Raw genomic sequence first — 2372 nt, 5'->3', positions numbered from 1 at the left:
TTGAACACAAGCACTGCAATACTGCTACAATTGATCTGATAACCTAGACAAATATTAATAATGAATACAACATGGATACACTGGTCAAAGGGATGATCCATATCCTAGGTAGGATGGAGCAGGATGACATGAGATTTCATCACACTACTCAGAATTTTTCACTTAATATTTTCAGACCCCAGTTGACCACAGGTAACTGAAACCGTGGAAAGCAAAACTGCAGATAGCAGGACAGTACTGTATGTATACATAGTTCAAAATGAAAAGAAAATACTATATCTAATAGTAATTGAAACTAGGATATAACATTTACCATAACACGATCACAACAATTAATAGAAATGGGGGAATATACAGGGACAAAATCTAGAAAGAAATATACAAAATATTAATGGTGGCTGTCTCTAGGTGGTATGACTAAATGAATTTTTCATTTTTCTCCTATTTTTTCTGTATTTTCAACTTTCTTATAATGAGTATTATAGTTTTTATAATATAAAACATCTGTTTTGAAAATCTTTAATAGGGAAAGAAAAAATCATTTTAATTCTAGCAGACAAAACAGTAAAATTCAGCTCACAGGCTCTACTCAGAGTTTTCTTCCATTCTTGAATCCTTCAATACCCTGCCCATAGCCTGAAGTGCAAAGAAGCCTCTTCTAAAAGGAAATTCTTTGCTATGTCTAGCTTTGCCAATTCTATCCTTGGGGCATCTCTGCTCCGCCCTGGGCTTTGAATGTGTTCATTTCTCTAACCCGGGCTGTGGGAACTCAGACTAAGCACTTCTGTGCTCCTTCTTTGCAGGTGGTGCTTGGCAGGAGCTGGAAACACTCTCAGGACTTCAGTAAACATTTAGTCCAATCTTCTCATTCCACAGCAAAATTTCTAGATACTATTTTAAAATTTTACTTCTTTATGCGTGTGCAATTTCTCGCTCTCCAAAGTCTATCTCATTCAAGAGGATGTGTGAGGATCTGACTCCTTTACTCTAAGACAGTCTCACTAAACCAGCTGCAAATACACAGAGACAAATGTAAACAATGAACCAAAACAGTTAGTCAATGGCCTGTTCACACAGATTCCATGCTTTGCAAACTGCTGTCCATTTCTGTTTGATCCTTTTTGTTTGCCACAAGGATTCTGTGCTCAAATTCTTATGCCAAATATTGTAAAGGCCCCAGTACAAGAAAACCCAGGCACTATTTATAACAATATAAATAGGAATTTATGAATTATTATCCTATGTATGGTATGTAAACTCCTGTCTCATAATGAATGATTGGATTCAATGAGTTGTTCAATTTTACCACACCGAGGGAGTTCTGGATAGTGCAAAATAATAAGATGAAGTTTTTCTTCAGCCCCAGGTGACAGAATGCCTCAGTATTGAGCAATTGTTCTTTTTAAAAAGTATTAAATATTTCAAAAATACATAAATGTATAGAGAATAATACAAGAATATGTCCATTACCCAGCTTAAGAAATAAGGCATTAACACTACTATCAGAGACTTCTGATACACCCCCATCCCAAGGTTTTCACTATCCCAGATTTGATATAGATTATTTTCATGTATGTCTTTATACATTTATTAAATATGCGTTTCTCTCTAAATAATATGTAGTATTTTACAGAAATAGTGTCACTCTGTATTTTCTGCAATTTGCTTTCTTCACTCAACATTATGCTTATGAGATTTATCTCTGTTGATAGATGTAGCTCAAAGTCATTCATTTTCACTTCTATAGAGCATTCCAAGCATAACGGTATTATATGTGTTCTCTTATTGATCAAGTACTTTTCTATTGCCAAAGTCTTAATTATGGATGCCAGGACACTGCCTCTTCATTTCTTGTTGGGTAATAGTTTACTTTTGAAAAAAAAAATGAAAAGAGAAGCCTTCCTGACCAACTATATTTTCTGCACTAGTTGTGCACTAGTGAGTGTAGGGTGTAAAAAGTAGATTCAGTCTCTTATTCAGTCAAGATCAGGGTTTCTCCACTTTTACACTATTGACATTTTGGACCACCTAATGCTTTGTTGTCGGGGGCTATACCGTGCATTGTAGGATGTTTAGCAGCATCTCTGGTGTTTACTCACTAGATGCCAATAGAGACAACCAAAAATGTCTCCAGATATTGCCAAATGTCCTCAGTTGAGAACCACTGGTCAAGATGTATTGAGCATCCATTATATGTTAAGCACTTTAGTAAGTGTTATGAAAAGAAAGATGAATTAACACTAAAAAAAAGTCCTTTCACCCAAAGGTATGTATTGAGCATCTTCTATGTGGAAAGTATACTGTGCTAGGCACTGGAATTTTGGTAACCAACCCTTTCCTCAAGGCATTCACCGTTTTTTTTTTTTTGTTTT

This window comes from Pteropus vampyrus, unplaced genomic scaffold, assembly GCF_000151845.1.
Source record: "Pteropus vampyrus isolate Shadow unplaced genomic scaffold, Pvam_2.0 Scaffold543, whole genome shotgun sequence".
Classification (NCBI taxonomy): Eukaryota; Metazoa; Chordata; class Mammalia; order Chiroptera; family Pteropodidae; genus Pteropus; species Pteropus vampyrus.
The sequence above is the reverse complement of the archived record's forward strand: the minus strand, read 5'-3'. Positions refer to the sequence as shown.